This window comes from Lissotriton vulgaris, chromosome 10 (assembly GCF_964263255.1).
Source record: "Lissotriton vulgaris chromosome 10, aLisVul1.2, whole genome shotgun sequence".
Classification (NCBI taxonomy): domain Eukaryota; kingdom Metazoa; phylum Chordata; class Amphibia; order Caudata; family Salamandridae; genus Lissotriton; species Lissotriton vulgaris.
The window spans coordinates 475819815-475839998 of record NC_141698.1 but is presented as its reverse complement, the minus strand read 5'-3'; the positions used below and the strand labels follow the sequence as shown (position 1 = coordinate 475839998).

General features: G+C 44.7%; 1 pseudogene; it reads right to left on the bottom strand.

Annotated features, from left to right (window-relative positions):
- Positions 1 to 20184, bottom strand: part of LOC147685425 (syntaxin-binding protein 4-like) — a 1115687-nt pseudogene that overhangs the window by 997868 nt on the left and 97635 nt on the right.

Here is a 20184-nt window from a genome sequence, read left to right as displayed (position 1 = left end):
GTGCTATAGGAGGCTCTGAACCCAGATTGAGCTGGGTGAAGTAGGCCAGCACCCTCGACAAAATGGGTAAGTTGTTTGTTTATTTATTTATTTATTTATAAAGTTTTATATAGCGCAAACTTAATCCCTAAGGATATCAGAGTGCTTTACAAATTTAGGGAATGAGGTAACATCAGTACGAGAGTCAAATAGGGAATATACATAAGCAATGCAAAAATCGTGCACAAGAAAAGACCCGATATAGGCTTTGGCTTAGGTGTATGATGTGTTAGGCATTGAAAACATAGCGGAAAGGGGAGCAAAAACAATAAAAAAATTGCAGAATGAAATCCATTCTTGAAGTGTGTCCAATGCGCTAAGAGCTGACAATCGCTCTTCTTATGACGGTAGGAATTTGTTCACGAGAAATCTTTTTGCTTCCAGTTTGAAAACAACCTTGGGGGAGATTCTCTGGATTTCCGGTGGTAGAGAGCTCCAAATTTCTGGAGCAGATCCCGAGAACGCTCGTTTACAAATTTTCTTTTTGCAGAAGATCTGGGGTTTCAGGAGGAAGGAATTAGCACTCCTTGACGGTTTTCCCCCTCCGGAAAGTTTTAATTTCTACGCCAGGTAATTGGGGGTTTTGAAGTGGAAAAATGCATTTATAAAATGGTTCGTAAATACAGAAAAGAAAAGGTGCCGAAACCATTTCAGATTATATAAAACTGTTTGTTCTTAGGACAAGGTCAAATATTGTCTCTGGAAGTTTTCAAAGATTTCTAGTTCTCTATGACTAGTTCTACTTTAAGCAGATTACTTTGCCAAAAAATTAAAAATACAAATTAGGAAAAACAAAAAGTTAATCATAGGAAAAATAGAGTTCCGAAGTTAGAACTTTGTTTTGAAAAAATGAAGGTCGAATTCAGAGTCTCTCAGAACACTGTGTGCCAAATCAAGTCAGTGTTATTGTTTGGAGAAAACATAAAATCTTCTAAGTCTGTAAAGAATTTGTCTCCCATTGTAGATGAGAGTTGGATTACCTCGTTGATCAACCGCACATAGATGTGAAGCATCGCCGTCAGCGTTGGTCACATTAGAAATGTTCGAATTGGAAGGTACCTGTGGGCCTGTTTGCTCTCGTACCTCAGCAGTAGAATTTTGCGTCTGTGAGATCTCAATGAATGCCGTCATCAGAATTGGTAGCCGTTGGGGACAACACTGTGCATGGGCCTTTACCGGGTCCCGCAAAGTATCAACATCCGTTGGCATGACTGATCGGAGTGGGAGACAGGTGCCTAACACGCTTTCTTCTCCACATAGCAGGCATCGTTGAACAGGTTAGATGCAATCTTGCCTAATTGGTCTGAAGGATAGAAACCTTGTGGTATTCAAATCTCTTAGACGAGGTAGTCCCAAAATTAGGATGATACGCTCACGACACTTCATAGCCAGTACAGTGGTCTCCACGGTGAACTGGGTGTCGCTGGTGACTTGGCTTGCCATATCGAAGCAGTAGGAGCAAAAATAGTATCCCTGCTGCGAGTCCCAAAATGAAAGGCAATCCGCCAAACACAGAGTGCACAAAGTTTGGAAATATTCCTAGGACTGCTTCAAAGGGTGCTAACAGTCCCAAAAAAACTGTCTTACATACATGTACAATACCACTGGTATCTGACATGTTTAAGATACGACCTAACATTTCTGAGAAATGTACAGGGCAATTTGTAGTTAATAGGGTGTGTATCTCAGCAGAAGTCCTTGCGACTTGCAGATCATATGTTTCTTTGGCCGAGGTCAGTGGCACAGTTTTTTGTAAAAGAATGGTTTTCATTCTGCTTTAAGTATCGATCCTTATAAACCATTTTATGCATTGCTTTATATGTAAGAATTTAATGAACACCTAACACAATTAAATAACAGGCCTTATCTATTTCGTGGATTCTCACAGGTTCATGAGTCAAAAGTAAGTAACTTAACTCGTTCGTTTGCAATTTCCCTGCTTGCATTACACTGATGCTCGCTTTCAGCTCTTTGGCTGTCTAAATGTTGAAACTGCAGCCCGTAGCGAGTTTCTAAGGGCTGGGGGAAGGGAGAGGTGTCCTTTAGTTCATTTAGTGCAGGGCTCAACCTTTGACTTTGACCTGCGTTTCCAGCCTCAGAAAGGCCAAACAAAAGCTGTGATTTGCATTTGTTAACACCTCTTCAGGTAGGAGCCCTGGAAACCATTGTGTTGTTAATCCAGTGCTGTCTGCGCTGCTGTTCAGGGAAGGGTGGAGGTCTTCCTTCTTACATTGTGAGAAGAACTGCTTTGCAGGGTCTCGTCCTAACTCTGCGTGAAAATGCAAAGTCTGGTTTCCCCTCCTTGTTTTAATGGTGATGAGGGGGAAACTAAGAAACTGAATGCATTTTCTTTTATTTTCGGTTTGTTACTTGAAAGAGGAGGTGGAAACGCCTTTCTTTCTCTTATTTCCAAAGGGAAATCGATAAAATGCCAGTTATCTCTTAAATTGTGAAGTAAGACCTAACAGCAAACAATCACTCCTTGACCAATATATTTTGTTTAGTACACAGACAGAGGCATGATAGACTGGGCTCTTTTTACGGACCCTCAGCTTAGTCAAATTTGAAGTACTTCAAAAAGACCACTATTCACTGCCGCAATAGTGGAACATGTTTTAATGTGCTATTGAAATGATTTGTGAAGAATGTGATTGTCACATTCATGAAACACTGGTTAACCTTTTATGTAAGAGATTCATTTTAAAATATCTACAAAAAATAGTAGATATTTGGTGATAAGACTTTAAATGGAACAGCAGCGCTTCAATGCCTCAAAAAGCACATATTGGAATCTAAGGAAGTTGAAATATAGGTATTTTTTAACTTTATAGCACAAATGAATACTAAAGGCTAATTTGCAATTAAAGGATTTCATGCTAAACGAAGGTTGCATTTCCCTGCACGGCAGGCAGAGTGGCACAATAGGTAAATGCGCTTCCCTGAGACCTGCTGTGACTGTCCGGGCTTTTCATCTTTCTGAGATCAATGGTGGATAGTGTAATGATTGCACCTATCACAACTCTTGATTGATTTATTATGTGCAGTATATACTTATATTAAATATTATCATTAAAACTCCCCTTCGCTCCTGGAGCATAGTGGATATTCCATTTTCTGAAAGGCAAGTTGCCATAAAGGTGCATTTATACCTCACACATGTGCTTTGTGACAATACACACAAGGCACGGTCTTACAGTGTCAACTTTTCTTTCTTACAGCTTATATAGTACAATTATGGACCAACCAAATGGCCTTGAAGTTTATATAATGAAAACGTTTTCTCTAACTTCTACAACACACATCGAACAGGTACACCATTGCAGCAGTAGTGGAAGAGTCACTCGGATATGCAACAGGTACAATACAGACAATAGTAGTACAAACTTACTTTCCCACATAGGGCATGTATAGCATGGCCATAAATAGTGAAACCTTGAATGTACACAATATAGACATAAGAACTAGGACATTTTTCCTCAAGCGCAAGGAGTACACACTTCCCTAATACACGCAGATCAGGCATGCAGCAGCCCTGTTAGCATCTCACACCCACACACAGCATTTACAGTGTGGTAAACAGGGTCGGATTGGGATCACAATTTGGCCCGGGCACTGATGAAAAGTGGCCCACATTCAAGGGGTGTGGCCCAAAATTAAGGAGCGTGGCCCACAATCAAGGGGCGTGCCCTTTCATGGAACACCATTTGGTTACTCTTTGAGGTCTAATTTGTAGAGAAATATTTAGTAAATTAAGCCTTTTAAAGCTTACAGAGCAGTAAACATTGGTAAAGACTAGGAGCACTGCAGTTCTGATAACTGAATACTTACTTGCAGTGTTAACGCCCTGCACAATGCTGTTAGATACTCTTTCCCACCCAGCTATGTCCTAGACTCTAATAATCACATGAATCAGAAATCTAGCACAAAGTGAAGGAGAAAGGGTAAGACTGGAATCTCTGGGAATAGAACACGTAATGACAAAAGTAACAATTCACAAACGCGGAAAAAGCAGTCTGGGGTGTAAAGAATGCTGGAAAATGTATCTGTACAATCTAGTCATAAATGTATTTCACAACCAGCAGGTGATGTCCGTATACAAAAAACACAGTTCTATTTATGAGTACCAATTACAGTACACATGATCTGATTTTTTATTAAGGGCCTGGGCGATGAAGTGATCTGCCCAGAATCACAGGTTGTTGAGCAGACGCTGGGACTCAAACTTGAATCCCGATCTCTGCAACTCTGGCGTCAGGCCACATATGCCTATGCACAGACCAGAGACATTTTAAGGCATGGGCAATGTGGGCTCTGGCCCAGGGCCCCAGCCTTTCAGGGACCTCCCTGATAGAGCCAGCTCTTTCTGCAGAGAATCTTGCCCTAATGACCATGCATACTCCTTAAACAGATTGTTTTAAATACCATTTTTTCAAATTTATTTTTAATATGGGCGATGAGTAAGAACCTATCACATAGATTTTGCGGAAAAATGTCTTTAAGTTTCATGCAACATCCATAAAAAAATGTCTTTCAGATCAAACAGGCCATCACATATGAGAAATGGGAGGATGTCACTGAGATTATTTCCAGTAAATTTAGTGATCTGCTACTGTGTTGTAATATTGAAAACACACGTCAATGTCCTTGAATATTAGATGTAAATGCATTAAGAATTTGGACAAGTATGGTAGTGCTCTGTCCAGTGACCAGCTGAAAGAGGGCATCAAAGAGCAGAAATTGGATTATAAATTCAAATCTGTTCCGAACAGGGGCCCAAAAATATGTTTGACCCAGGGCCCCCAAAATCCTTAAGATGTTTGGCACAGACAAGGAATGAAAGTGAGAGGATACTCTTCTTGCACAGGACACAGGGCCAAGGTGACAATGGCCCACATGCTGAGCAACTAAAAAAATAGCAAGGCCCCTTTCTGTCACAAAATTATTTGCGAAGGAGCACCTAATAAGCAGGAAGCCCCTGCCATTACTAACCAACTCCGCCCTCCCCAGACCTTCAGCTTAGGAGCACATGAACAGCAGTAGGGCCCCTGCAATTAGTAAATTACTCAGCCCTCCCCAGCCCTCCAGGCCTCAGGGCAATGTCCTGGCAGGGGAGCTCAATACACAGCTGCTGGGTCATCCACGTTAGCCAGGGGGAGGCTGAGGTGAAGATGGTGCAAGTTACAAACATCACCTGACCCCCACAGCGAGACCCATTCTTCCTCGCCCACTGTGCCCTGAATGTGAAGGGCTGTGGACGAGGTGTTAGCACAAACACTGTTTCTGGGCTGCGTAAGCCCCAGGGGGCCCGGAGGTGAAAATAGCTCAAAGGCTTGAGCAACACCTGCCCCCCTGGGAGGCCGATTCTTGTATACAATCACCCCTCGCCAGCCCACCATCGGCATGATTGCTTGGCAGGGCAGGGGGTCAAGGAGAGGCCACCGCGGATAATCGCTGCCACCGCACAGTGTAGCTGCATTCATTTCTCTGTCTCTGTCTCTGTGCCCTCTGTGGGCCTTTTTTTTCTCCCCTTTCCAAGTCCACAGTGAGCACGGAGATAGAGACCGAGAAATGAAAGCAGCTTCACTGTGCGGCTGGGAAAGGGGAGAAAAAAAATGGCCCACAGAGGGCACGGAGACACCGGCCCTTCGGCCCATGGCCGAATGCCCGCATTGCCAATCCCCCCCTGGTGGTAAGTAGAAATGCAAGCTTTCCTAACCCACATTCAGATTAAGTGCAAACAGCAGAAAAACATGTTTTCCTCAGACAAAAACATGTACAACTCATGTTGCAGCAGTTCAAGCTGATTACCTACTCAACAGAAGCACATTGGAGGAGTAAGACGGTACAGCCCAAACATTTCAGAACCACAGCCCAATTTTCAGCCCATTTTTTGGTTGGCAATGCAATTTTCAGCATTTAGGATGGGTGTGGGCTTTTGGGTGGCGAGGGCGTTTTTAAGGTTTAAGGTGGGCTTGAGTTTTTGGGTGATAAGGAATTTTCAGGGTTTAGGGTGATTATGGGTTTTTTGGTTGTAAGGTTTGCCTTAGTGTGTGGGGTAGATATGTTTTTTTGGGTGACAAGGGAATTTTTAGGGTTTAGGGTAGGTATAGGTTTTTGGCTGGCAAGGTATTTTTTAGGTTTTAGCGTGAGTATAGCTTTTTAGGCAAAAAGTGCTTTTTTAAGGCTTACTGTGGGTGTGGATTTCTGGGGGCAAGGGAAATGTTATGGTTTCAGGTAGGTATGGGTAATCGGGTAATTTTTAGCATTTAGGGTGGGTATCGATTTTTAGATGATAAGGGATGTTTTAGGGTTTAGGCTGGGTATGGGTTTTTGAGTGGCAAGGGAATTTTTTATTGTTTAGGGTGGGTGTAAGATTTTTGGTGCAAAGGATTTTGTAGATTTTACTGGGTGTATGGGTTTTTGGGTTGCAAGGGAATTTTTAAGGTTTAGGTTTGGTGTCAGTTTTTGGGTGCAGAGGGATTTTTTAGGGTTTAGGGTGGGCATGGGTTTTGGGTGGCAAGGGAACATATAGAGTTTAGGGCTGATATGGGTTTTTTGGGTGGTAAAAAATAATTTAGGGTTTAGTGTTTGCATGGGTTTTGGGGGCAAGGGATTTTTGATGGTGGGTATGGGGTTTTGGGTGGCAAGTTACATGTTTGGGTTTAAGGTAGGGGTAGGTTTTTGAGGGGAAAGGGATTTTTAGAGTTTCGGGTAGGTATGGGTTTTATGGGTTTGAAGGGAATTTTTAAGGTTTAGGGTGGCTGTGGGTTTATGGGGCAAGGGAAATGTTATGGTTTAGGATGGGTATGAGTTTTTGGGTGATAATGAATCTTTAGGGTTTAGGGTTGGTATGAGTTTTTGGGCGATAATGAATCTTTAGGGTTGAGGGTGGTTATGGGTTTTTGGGTGCCAAGAGAATATTGAGGGTTTAGGGTGGGCGTGGGATTTTGGTTGGCAAGGTATTTTTTATGATTCATGGTGAGTATATGTTTTTAGGAGGTAAGGGCTTTTTTAGTGTTTAGGGTGGGTATGGGTTTTTGGGCTGCAAGGGATTTCTTAGGGTTTAGGGTGGGACTGGGTTTTTTTGGGTGGCAATGGCATTTTTAGGATTTTGGTCAGGAAAGGGTTTTTAGGTGGCAAGGGAATTTTGCAGAGTTTAGGGTGGGTATAGATTTTTGGGTGGCAAATTCATTTTTGGGGTTTTGGATGGGTATGGATTTTTGGGTGGTTGGGGATTTTTTAAGGTTTAGAGTGGGTATGGGTTTTTGGTTGGTAATGGTAATGAATCATCTAGGGTTTAGTGTTTGTATGGGTTTTTGGGTGGCAAGGGATTTGCTAGTGTTTAGGGTGGGTGTGGGATTTTTGGTGGCAAGGGATTTTCTAGGGCTCAGGGTGGGTGTGTCCTTGTGAGTTTTTGGTTGGTAGGGGATTTTTTAGTTTTTAGGGTGGGTAGGGGTTTTGGGTGGCAAGGGAACCTTTAGGCTTTAGTGTGTGTGTTTTTTTTGGGTTGTAATGATTTTTTTTAGGGTTTATAGTTTGTATGGGTTTTTCGGTTGGTATGAGTTTTTGGGTGGCAAGGGAATTTTTAGGGTTTAGGGTGGGTGTGGGTATATTTGTGTGGTAAGTTTTTTAGGGTAGTTATGGGTTTTTAGGTGGCAAGGGAACATTTTGTGTTTAGGGTGAGTATGGGGTTGTTGGGTGGCAAGGGAATTTTTAGGGATTACAGTCAGTGTAGGTTTTCGGTTGGTAAGGGATTTATTTAGAGTTTAAGGTGGGCATGGGTTTTTGGGTGGCAGTGGAATTTTTAGCATTTAGGATGGGTGTGGGTTTTTGGGTGGCAAGGGAATTTTTAAGGTTAGGGTGGGCATGAGTTTTTGGGTGATAAGAGCTGTTTTAAGGTTTAGGGTGGGCTGGATTTTTGGGGGGCAAGGGAAATGTTATTGTTTCTGGTGGGTATGGGTGTTTGGGTGATAGTGGAATTTTTAGCGTTGTAAGGCTTTTGTAGGGTTTACGCTGGGCTTGGGTTTTGGGTGGCAAGGGTTTAGAGCTGAAATGGTTTTTTGGGTGGTAATGAATAGTTAAGGTTTTAGTGTTTGGATGGGTTTTTGGGACTCAAGGGATTTTTTATGGTGGGTATGGGTTTTTGGGAGGCAAGTGAATTATTGGTGGTTAGGGTGGGTGTAGTTTTTGAGTGGTAAGGGATTGTTAGCGTTATGGGTGGGTATGGGTTTTGCGGGTTTGATGGGGATTTTTAGCGTTTAGGATGGGTTTAAGATTTTGGTGGCAAGGGATTTTGTAGGGTTTAAGTTAAGTATGGGTTTTTGTGTCACAAGGGAATTTTTAAGGTTTATTGTGAGTGTGAAATTTTGGGGGCAAGGGAAATTTTATGGTTTAGGGTGGGTATGAGTTTTTGGGTGATAATGGATTTTTTGGGTTTAGGGCGGTTATGGGTTTTTGGATTCTAAGTTGTGCCTTAGGGTTGATGATGGGTTTGAGTTTTTTTGGTGCCAAGGGAATATTTGGGGTTTAGGATGGGTATGGGATTTTAGGTGGCAAGGTATTTTTTTATGGTTTAGGGTGAGTATAGTTTTTTGGGTAGCAAGGTATATTTTATGGTTTATAGTGAATATAGGTTTTTGTGTGACAAAGGATTTTTCAGGGTTAGGGTGGGTATGAGTTTTTGGATCGTAAGGGTTTTCTTAGGGCTTAGGGTGGGTATGGGTTTTTTGCGTGGCAAGGGAATATTAAGGGGCTCATTATGATAACGGGAGGATCGCCACTGCCCGTATGGCGGTGGCGATCCACCCGCCAAAAACCACCGCCGGCCTCTAACTTCCCCCGCCACATTACCATGGCAGGGGACACCCCAGCGAACGGGAATACTGTCCGCCGGTTTTCCACAGGTAGGCAATCCACCCGATTGCCTACAGGGTGGAAAAGCAGTTTATATGGTGGCAGTGTCTGGTAGACACCGTCATCCATATTTGTATGTAGGCTGGGATGTGCCTTTCCGTGTCGGCAACGCCACCACGGAAAGGCAGGCAGTTTTTAACATTGGGGGCCCGTAGCGAACAGGCAAGCTAGTGATAAATCCTGCTTATTGGTGAAAACAGAGTTAGAAAAAACAATTTTAGAAGTGGGTATTTCTGTGTGCTTATGAGTTTTTGCGCCTGCCTGATGTGTATTGACCATTTGGTTTTGACTGACAGAGAAGGGATGTGCATTCACTCTAGTCCCTGGGGTAGTTGAGGTGTGTCCTGGCCTGCGTGGGTGACTCAGTGCTAGGCTGAATAGACCTTTTCTGAATTTAGAGTGGCAGGGGGAGTTTTCCTTGCACCTGAATAGGCCTGGTCTTCATTTGGTGTGGTGGGAGGAGTTGCACATGCACCTGAATAGGTCTGTGCCTACCTTCCACAATAATGGCTCCACCCCCTGTGGTGTGTCTGGGGCCAAGGCTTTCAATATGAACGGCAGTGTTGTGCACTTCTAATATGTGGTTGAAGTTCCCTCAGAACAAAGACTTTGGCACTATAAATACAGGGGCTATGACCCCATGAAAAGAAAAAGACACTATGTGGGGCACGTACCCAATGACTGCTGTGTGCCAGGAGGAACCGCCGTTTGTGAATACCTTCTTGTGAAACTAACCTGCTGCCTGCTGGGTGGCTGAAGTGACTGCCTCTCTGCTAAGGGACCTTCCGTGCTAGCCAGCCTGTGCCCTGTTCTCTGCCCCAATGTCTCCAGGGACGAGGTAGTGCTTGCCTCCCTGTTTGCTAATAGCGCGTGGTAAGCGTTTTCAATTCTGTTGCCCAAGGAGTTGGCTGTGCTAACCCCATACAGGAGCGCTTATACCCTGCAGCATGGGCAGCACAGCTCCCTCATCTAGGGCCTGAACATTGAGAAGGAGGAGGTGAACGGAACAAAACGCTCTCCCTCTCGTATTGCTTGCCTTTGTTTATGTGGGCCAGCAGCCAGGGCTCTGCTACATGGCTGCGAGGCCATGCCCAAGCAGCAAGGAATATCAGCCCGGGAGTTCCCTTGGATGTCAGAAGATGTGGCCCAGCCGCACCCGGAAGTGACCAGAGCCTCACGTGTCCATTCAGATGCTTCCACACGCAGCCGATGTGAGACCCTAGGTCGCCGACGTGAGCCCCTGGGTGCGGGCATTGCTAAGGAAGGCAAGAGCCTCCCAGCTGCACCAGGCAGCTTGCAGCGAAACATGAAGAGATTCGTACCCATGCCACATTACGGAGCTGTACCGGAGGCATTTGGCTCCCCTTGGCTTCTGGCCCCGTTGTTGTGAATAGTGGGGGCAGGTGGACCCATCACGCTAGATAGTGCGAGCACCCAGGGATAGTGTGCTCGCACCAACAAACAGACCTCCCACCAGGCTGATCTCCAGGGTTGAGATCCTTTGGTGTTTCCTTACCCCGCAGATCACCCCTGTACTTCCGTCATTCCCCTGCTTCCATGGAAACCGGTAGTGTTTCCCTGCAGAGAGTGCAGGCCAGTGGCCCTATCACACTGGTGAGCACAAGCACCCATAGACCGTGTTCTCTCCCCGTCGTGCAGGCAGGAGATCTTTTGGCGTTTTCTATCCCCGTAGGGCGTCTCTGTAATTCCTGGCATTTTCTCTGTTTCTACGGGAACCAGTGGAGCATTTTCATGTAGAAGGAGTCAGGGGGATGTGGAGGGGATGTAGTTGGGTGTTAACAAATCTGGAAGCAACTATCTTAAAAGATTGCCCTGTCAGACTGGTGACACCGGCTCAAGCGGAAACATGTTTAACTAATCGTTATTGTCTTGATTGCACTAACTGTAATGTTAGGCCTTATGTTTTCAGTGTGGTGTTTACTTATAAGTATTTACTAAAGTTCACTAACATTGTTCATTATGACAATTATCCAATTGGCAAAAGTGGTGTATGACTTTATGTGATGTCATGACAAAGTGCCTAGTGGCACAGTGATTTATGTGATTGTGGTCTAACTTTTTAAAAATAAATAATACAAAAGATATTTTTATGTAACCTTGTGTGGAGTCGCTTTTTATGGTGTGCCTAAAGTGTCACTGTTGTGTGAGTGCGCTGTGCAAACGCTTTAGACATTGCCTCTGGGATAAGCCTGACTGCTCTGCCAGGGGTTGTCTTTGATGTGTTACTATCTTACCCTTACTAGACTGATGGGTTCTGCCCTACCATACCTGCATACCCTAGCCAACCAGAAACACCATGTCAAACAACTGGAATACTAAAAATAAAATGCTAATACGGTTCATTATTATCATTTCCTTTTTTCCATTGCCCTGCTTTAAAGCAGTGGGGCGGCGCTCTTCCACCTTAGTGGAGCAGCTGTCACTGTTGAAGTGGCTACATTAGCTTGCTAAACCACTAGATTATGACTATCTGTTTAAGTCTTCATAAAACCTATAATCAAAGACATCACTGTGGAGACATACTATCTCTGTGGGGACTTGAACAAGTCTATAATCACACACTATCTCAGTGGGGTCATGGATATCGATATACTCAATCAAACACTACCTTTGTGGGGAACTGAACAAGACTGTCATCACACACTATTTCTGCAGGGACTGTGGTAACACAATAATCACACACCAACTCTGTGAGGACCTGGATATTTCTATAATTACACACTATCACTGTGGGGAGATTGACATCTCTATAATTATAGACTATGTCTGTGGGGACCTAGCACCCCTATAATCACACACTATCGCTGTGGGGACCTGCCATCCCCATAAACACACACTATCTCTGTGGGGACCTGGGCATCAATATAACCAATCAAACGCTATCTTTGAGTAATTGAACATAACTATCATGGCACATATCTTTATGGGGATCTGCCATCCCTATAAACACACAGTATTTCCATGAGAACCTGCCATCCCAATAAACAGACACTATCTCTGTGGGGGGGGACCTGCCATCCATATAAACACACACTATCTCTGTGGGGACCCAGTTTCCCTGTAGTCACACACTATCTCTGTGAGGACCTGGGCATCCCTATAATCACACACTATCTCTGTGGGGACCTGGGCATCCTTATAATCACACACTATCTCTGTGGGGACCTGGGCATCAATATAATCAATCAAGCGCTATCTTTTAGTAATTGAACATGAATTTCATCACACATATCTCGATGGGGACCTGGCATGTCTATAATTACACTCTATCTCTGTGGGGACGTGGGTTCAATATACTTTAACTTTGTGGGACTTGAATATGACTGTCATCACATACTATCTCTTCAGGGACATCAACATGTATATCATAACAGACTGTCTTTAGAGGGACTGGAACTTTACATGTATCACACACTTTCTCTATGGGTCAATAATGACCATCTTAGTGGGCCTCCCTAATCATGCACTATCGATTTGGGGACCTAGGCTTCAGTATAATCACAACATATCTCAACATCACTTGAACATGACTGTAACTACACACTACCTGAGCAGGCACCTAGGCATCATTATAATCACATACTACCTCTGCAGGAGCCTCGGCATGACTGTTATAACAGCAAGCACCTCAGCATCATTGTTGTAACACTCTCTATGTGGGGCCCTGAACATGATTGTAATCACATACTATCTCTGCGGAGATGTAACATAACAATAATCACACACTATCTCTGAGGGGACTTGAACATGAATATAATTACACATTTTGTCAACGGGGTCTTGAGAGTGACTATAATTAAGCGCTATACGAATTCTGAATGAATATCAGAATGACTCATCGTACACTTTCTGTACAACACTTGAACAACACTATCATAATACTCTCTATGTGGGACTTCAATATGGTTATAATCACACACTATCTCTGTGGGGGTCCGGGCATTCCTATAGTAACACACTATCTCAGTGGGGACTGGAACATGACTATTATCACACACTATCTCTGTGGGGACTTGAACATTACTATGATCACACACTATCTCTGTGGGGCCTTGAACATTACTATGATCACACACTATCTCTGTGGGGCCTTGAACATTACTATGATCACACACTATCTCTGTGGGGACTTGAACATTACTATGATCACACACTATCTCTGTGGGGACTTGAACATTACTATGATCACACACTATCTCTGTGGGGACTTGAACATGAATATGATCACACAATATCTCTGTGGGGACTTGAACATTACTATGATCACACACTATCTCTGTGGGGACTTGAACATTACTATGATCACACACTATCTCTGTGGGGACTTGAACATTACTATGATCACACACTATCTCTGTGGGGACTTGAACATGAATATGATCACACAATATCTCTGTGGGGACTTGACCATGGCTATAATACCACACTATCTCTGTGGAGACCTGGGCATTCCTATAATCACAAACTATCTCTGTGGTACCTGTGCATTACTGTAATAGTGTTATTTCTGCATGAACTGCAGCATGACCATCATCGTACACCAAAACCACAATATCTGTAGGGACTTGGGCATCAATCTAATCATGCAATATCTCTGTGGGGGCTTGAAAATTATCATCATCATACACTTACTCTGTCAGCTCTAGAATATTATTATAATATCATGCCAACTCTTTGGGGACTATTAATGCATAGCCATACGTAGATGGTGCCGATTGGTGAGGTTGATGAAAAACAACTAGGTGGTCAGATGGCAACTTGGTTTTCCATCTGACCCCATTGCAGGATCTTAAGCCTCTAAATGAATTTAACTATGTGTTGTTTTCATATTCCTTAATGTTTGTGTGCACTCAGTAATAGGCTAAACATCCGTGAATCCCTGTCAATGCACTTTATATATATGATCATTTTCTACTGTAAAATGCATTATTAGACAAATCTCTGTTCTAGGTGCACCTAGGACATAGAGACCTATTCAAATTTGACTAAAGTATCATGTTATGTATGTATGGCACTGAAAAATAGCATTTATCTATTAGATAATGAGTGTATTCAATCAGAAATGAGAATTATTGAGTAGGTCCCCACAAGGATGGTAACACATGTCCAAGTCCCCACAATGATGGTTCTGTGCGCGTGACTAAATAACAACATATTTGTAAAATTGAAGCAGGATCCTGTATTATGAATTTTTTCTTAACATTTTTCTGTTATTGGTATATTTTTAAAACATTGGGAAGGGTTAGTCCCCACAAGGCTGGTGAAAACACATAGTCCCCACAAGGATGGTAACACGTGTATGGGTGTGTGTGTGTGTGTAGCTCTGTGTATGTGTGTGTGTGTGTGTGTGGCTCTGGGTGTCTGTGTGTGGCTGGCTCTGGGTGTGTGTGGCTGGCTCTGGGTGTGTGTGTGTGGCTCTGGGTGTGTGTGTGTGGTAGTAATTGCTGTCTGCTGAGCTCGTCCGTAGGGTACAATAGGTCTCACATTTGCGAGAGATTAAGCTAATGGCAATGTAAATGACAATGCCATTTATTTATCTGTTTTCAAACCAACACATAAATACAAATTTTGTCATTTACAATGCCAATAGCTCTAACTTTTCCAAAGGCGAAACCATTGCATTGTAAATGCTTGTTATCCTAAGTGTCCAAGTAATGTTTACAGCAGATAAGGGGCGTGGGGCGTTGTATTTAACCTGTGTAATTGGGACATGCTGCACTTCACTATAGAACTGTGATCAAATAGATGTTTTTATGAATTTGATACAAAGACTGGATTTGGCTTTAAGGCTAAATGGAGAGCTTTAGAGACAGGTTTTATTGTATCAGGAGCATCTCTAGAAGGAGTTGCACTCGAACAATTCAATGGCTGGGGTAGGTTGGGACTGGATCACCAAAACCAAGGTTAGATGGGGAAAGATGGGAACATGGGGCTTTTGCAAATTTGCATTACAGATATTTATAGTTTGAAGCAGAATAGGCCATTTGGCGGGAAGAAAATGATTTCTTTAGTCGGATCCTGAAGTCCGAATTTGAATTTGGAGAGAGGATGTAGCCTAACGGCTAGGGCGGTGGATATCAAATCTAAGGAAACAGAATCGAGTCTCGCAATGACGCTCAACATCCTGTGATTCTGGGCAAATCACTTAATCTCCCTGTGCCTAACTACAATGAATGCGTCCTTGAGTAACGCAACTGGTGCTCGTGTAAAGCGCTCTGATACCTTATAGCTTGGGGTCAAGTTCTCACTACATAAAACTACAGGAAAAAAACCTGAAGTCTTCAGGCTTAAGAGTCAGCAGCAACTTAGCCACTTTAGGCATTTAGGGCTTTGGTGAACCTAAGGATGAAGAGTTAAGCCAGACACTAAAACTTATTATACATAGATAATAATATAACTGCTGTGCTACATGCACTTGGGGATGGGTTCATCCAACCTGTTACACTGTGCTCAAAAGCAGCGAGGTTTAGGGATAGTCTATATTAACAGAGCTGACTGTTCTTACCTAGACCGTTGCCGCAGCCAGTTAACTCGATGCAGTAGACGGTACGATCCATGCCCTAAGGACCCATCAGTGTCCTGAAACACAGCAGAAATGCATACAAGGTTAGCAGATGAAAGGCAGAGGCTCAAACACGTGCTAAGACACACACAGGCACACATACTTACAAACACACACGCAACCAGACAGTTATATGTCATATGTGCTAGACTGCCCATACAAGACACACGAAGAACAAATGCCAGACTGCCGGACATGCAGTAGCTAAATCAAAAGAATTTCCTTGATTTAGCTACAGATCATGGCACGTGTATATAACAATTATCAAATAACCCAATTTTTTTTATACAAAACATCAGTTTTATTTAATAAACACAGTTCATTTTATAAAAACATTTTTTTTAAAAGAACACAATATAATAAAACAATTTTTGCTATAAAATCATACAACGCAATGCAATTCTAATACATAGACCATAAATTATGACCCACATAATCTAAAAGAAGGACAGAAACGTGTAAGACATAAAATTTATACAATACAGTTGGTACACTCAATATTCTAACTTAAACATTAATATAACACAAAACTTCAATCAGTGCTTATACTAAAGTGTAGGACTTCTGAGTTGTACAAGCAGAGTGCGTCGACCCGTTTCGATGGACAACAATGATTACTCCATCTTTTTCAAGACAATATATCTTTCTCTGTCCTATAAGCGGGCTCGTGTACAATTTTTCACCCTGTAATAAACATACATGGTATTAATATAACCAATCATTAATGTGTTAAAACGTAATATATCATTAAAAACAAACACAGCTCTGAAATTGACAACTTATAGAATACATATCATCAATACAGACTACTGGTGTCGGTGTCAACCTGATAATAATATATGTTGAATATGTGCCCCCCTTATTTCTATTGCTTTGAAGATGGAAAAGGTACCCTCTGCAGCATCCCCATATTGCCATTTCCAGCCCCTCCATTTCACTTTCACTATTCGCCCCCTGTGCCCCAAGGATTGATATCCAATTCATGAGGATTTTGTCAATCCACCATGTCTTAGGGGCTGAATCTGTTGTATAAGCACATGTCATCTGCAGCCCGGGATTCACTATGTCTACCTTGTCTTGTTCCTATTCTTGTTTTCGGGGCTACCCAGTTCCAACCTGCATCTCTATCAATAATGTTGTGCACTGGGACAGGTGGAACAGGTGGATAAAAGTAGTAGAGGGGAAGGGACTGAATGGCAGTCAATGGTGTGGGATGGGGCCACTGACAAACATGGGACACGGACTCCGTGTATCCCTAAAATTAATTAGGACACAGTCTCCCATGAGGTCCTTAGTTCTTTGGCCTACCCATGCTACTCTACGGACCATCAGAATTTCGCTAGTAACATCTTGAGGTAGTGGTCTATTTTTGTTTAGCCAATCAGTGACTTTGTTCTTAAGGGTGGTGTGTGTTTCTTCTTGCCCATTTGTCAGTGATGGCACTCCTGCGAGAACCACTATGAGGGGATGTATGTCGTTACAACGCATGCTTTTTCCACGCATGCCTTCACAACGCAGGTTTTACAATGCAAGTTGTTACAACGACTTGCGTTGGGGGGCGCTGGATAGTGAATAGTTTAATTTACTATTCCAACTCCAGCCCCTGTGGATAGTAGGGAAGGTTTTGGATAGTAAATTAAACTATTCCCTATCCTACAGCGCCCTCCAGCGCAAGTTGTTGTAACGACTTGCGTTGTAATTCCTGCGTTGTAAAGGTACTGCGTGGAAAAAGTTTTGTTGTAAAGGATGTTTCCCCTACCAGGGGACTACATTCTGGTGTAAGTCAATTCGTACACTCGCGGATTTATTCTTACTGAAGAGTTTTGGGACAGCGTTTGGATTTTTGCTCACTGTGTCCTCGCTTTGGGGGTGCCTATCCAGTCCCTTAGCTGCGGCCGCTGCTGTAGCCTGTTGTAAATTCCCACCCACTAGGGTGTGTGTTCCCAACCTAATCCCTCCTATCCCTGGTTTAGCCGGTGATGTATTCCCGACTCCCTGTGCACTTTGACGGTCTATCACTGACCTCACTTCACTTAGATCAATTGCACTGTCGGGAGTTAGGGACAGTCGCTCCCTGGTAAGGCTGCTGCTGTTTGTTTGCGCACCAGGGATTCTATCTAGTGCATTAGTGAGTGAAATTAGGTTTGATTCAATGGCAGCCATTCTATTCGATAGGGGAATTAGGCACTCAGCAATTATTGTCCCCACTTTCTCCCAGAGGCTACTATTCAAAGTGACCACAGGGACCACAGGAACCACGGGTGTGTCCGGCATAATTGGAGGTGACGGCACCCCCTCCATCTCAGGCGCCACACTTTGGTCCACCATCTCTGGCTCCCCTGTTTCGTTCACATTTTTTCTCCCCTTCCCCCCACGCTTCATTAACCTCCCGCCGCCCGCACAGTTATTTCCCTTTTGTCCATGGCCTGCCCTCCTCTTGGTTTTTTGGCCTTGTTTGTCTTTCAGAGAGTCCAGCCTTTGCTTGCTCGAGGCGGTTTTAGATCTAGTTGTTGCGCGACCGAACTGATTAGGTGTACTTATTTCTTGAGCGGTCTCCTGATTTATAAGTACAGTGTTACTATCCACTGGGGGGAGCTCATTACTAGTTGCGTTTAGGGCCTCCGGGGAAAAAGTGTCCTGGACTTGTCCATTCTCCATCAGGGGCCTGGCAATTCCCAAATCAAGTGAGAGCTGTCGTTCAGTCACCTCAATCTCTTTTGCGATCACATTCGAGGCTCTAGTGATATAATAGTCCAAAGTTCCCAGGGTACCTCCCCCTTTTGGCCCTTTCTTCACTGTACTGTTAGCTATGGCTGGAATTAATGACCCTCCTTGAATGTTATACACCATACAATTAACTCTTACTGTGGGCAATCAACGTTCCGGGATAGGAATTAGAGACTAGGCCCAGCTCAGCCTTCTCAGGTCTCGAAGGGCCCGCCCTTGGCCTGGGCTTCATGGGACAGAGATGAGGGACTGATTAAATACGCCTATTGTGGTCAGGGGCGCGGCGGTGGTGCAGCGCTTGACCCGGTGTCTCCTGGGGGGGCGTGGTTCTCCCCTGTCGTGTGCCCCACTGTTGCTGGCTGCAAGGTCCGGTAAAGTTTGCGAGCGTCCCCCAAGAAGGTCATTGAGCAGATTTTTATTTTGTTTTACCGGGGTCTGGTTTGCTTTGACTGGATTGTGGCTGCAACAATCTCCTTGATTTGGCCGATCTGTCCTTTTGAGAGCTGGCTGTTTCTTCCCACAGTAACAACTGGTCGGGCTCTTGTGTGCTTGCTTTAATGTGTGGAGTACCAGTGATGGCCACTAGGTGGCAGTGCAGCGCTTCTGCTTTGCTGGTAGCACGGCCTTACTGCTCTTTCCTGCGCCGTGGGGATCAATCAATCAATCACAGACATTTATAAAGCGCACTACTTACCCGGAGGGTCTCAAGGCGCTGGGGGGGGGGGGGAGGGGGGGGTGCTGCCTCTGCTCGAACAGCCAGGTCTTGAGCTTCTTCCTGAAGGAGAGGTGGTCTTGGGTCAGGCGCAGGTCCGGAGGGAGGGAGTTCCAAGTCTTGGCGGCCAGGTAGGAGAAGGACCTTCCTCCTGTTGTCGTTCTTTCGGATACGGGGGATGGCGGCGAGGGCGTGACTGGTTGATCGGAGATGGCGTTTGGGAGCATAGAAGTTGAGGCGGTTGTTGAGGTAGCTCGGGCCTTGATCGTGTAGGGCTTTGTGTGCGTGGGTGAGGAGACGGAAGGTGATTCTCTTGTTGACGGGGAGCCAATGCAGGTCTCTCAGATGTCCGGAGATGTGGCTGTGTTGTGGGATGTCGAGGATGAGTCTGGCTGAGGCGTTCTGGATCCGCTGGAGTCTCTTCTGGAGCTTGGCGGTGGTTCCGGCGTAGAGTGCGTTGCCGTAGTCCAGTCAAATGGTGACGAGGGCCTGGGTGACCGTCTTCCTGGTCTCGGTGGGGATCCACCGAAAGATCTTCCGTAGCATGCGCAGGATGTTGAAGCACGACGAGGAGACGGCGTTGACTTGTCTGGTCATGGAGAGGGAGGAGTCCAGGATGAAGCCCAGGTTGCGTGTGTGGTCTGTCGGTTTGGGTGCAGTGCCCAGGGCGGGGGGGCCACCAGGAGTCGTCCCAGGTGGAGGCCGAGGAGCCCAGGATGAGGACTTCCGTCTTGTCTGAGTTCAGTTTCAGGCGGCTGGTCGTCATCCACTCGGCTACGTCTTTCATCCCTTCGTGAAGGTTGGCTCTGGCGGCGGCGGGGTCGTTGGTCAGGGATAGGATCAGCTGGGTGTCGTCAACGTAGGAGATGAGGTTGAGGTTGTGTTGGTGTGCGATGGCCACGAGGGGGCTCATGTAGACGTTGAAGAGGGTGGGGCTGAGCGAGGATCCTTGAGGGACGCCGCAGATGACTTCGGTGGCCTCTGACTTGTACGGTGGTAGGCGGACTCTCTGTGTTCTTCCGTTGAGGAAGGAGATGATCCATTCCAGTGCCTTCTCCTGGATTCCGACGTTGCTGAGGCGCTGCACTAGGGTGCGGTGGCAGACAGTGTTGAATGCCGCGGAGAGGTCTAGGAGGATGAGGGCCGCTGTTTCTTCGTTGTCCATCAGGGCTCGGATGTCATCGGTGGCAGCTATGAGGGCGGTCTCAGT